The sequence below is a fragment of the Penaeus monodon genome, chromosome 30 (genome assembly GCF_015228065.2).
Source record: "Penaeus monodon isolate SGIC_2016 chromosome 30, NSTDA_Pmon_1, whole genome shotgun sequence".
NCBI lineage: Eukaryota > Metazoa > Arthropoda > Malacostraca > Decapoda > Penaeidae > Penaeus > Penaeus monodon.
The window spans coordinates 14,223,491-14,224,132 of record NC_051415.1 but is presented as its reverse complement, the minus strand read 5'-3'; positions in this window follow the sequence as shown (position 1 = coordinate 14,224,132).

Sequence of the window (642 nt, the reverse complement as noted above, 5' to 3'; positions counted from 1 at the left end):
GTGTGTCGTGCTGGTTTATGTCTCGTAATGAAAGGCACGGTTGGGGTTTCACTGTTCATTATTCAAAGCGACAATGATCTCGTGTGCAGTGTGAATGCATGGCTGCATGAGGGAGTGTACCCCTACAGCCGAACATAAAACGACCAGACATACGTATCGAACGAGTCATTCCCTTTGAATCGCTACATACAGCCTTCATGAACAAGAGCCACTTAACACATGCTAACATCGGCGCTATTTCTCTCGACGCTCACCAACCCCTCCGATATTCACTGGATCAATTGATTACAGACATTATTAAGTTCCTCGCTGACCTCCCCCCCAGTCGCCCATTTCACAGGTAACAACGGAGGCGTCTTCGCTAACAAGACCCGACAACGAAGGCAAACAACCCTGAGGCGAAGGGTCGTCAAAGCAGGGCCGTTTCTCTTCGCTCTCATTTTTCTGCTCATTTTCTTTTGGGTTCTCCATTCGCGAGCATAAGAGAGAAAAGAAGACAGGGAAGTGTAGATGAGAGTCAACAAGATCAAACAATCGTCGTTACGTTTATACTTTTGCGTTCGATGTCAGCGGTTTCTCGCTAGCGCCGTTGAACGTAAACACAACGGACGATGGAGAGATGTGTTTGTTGGGGGCATGAGT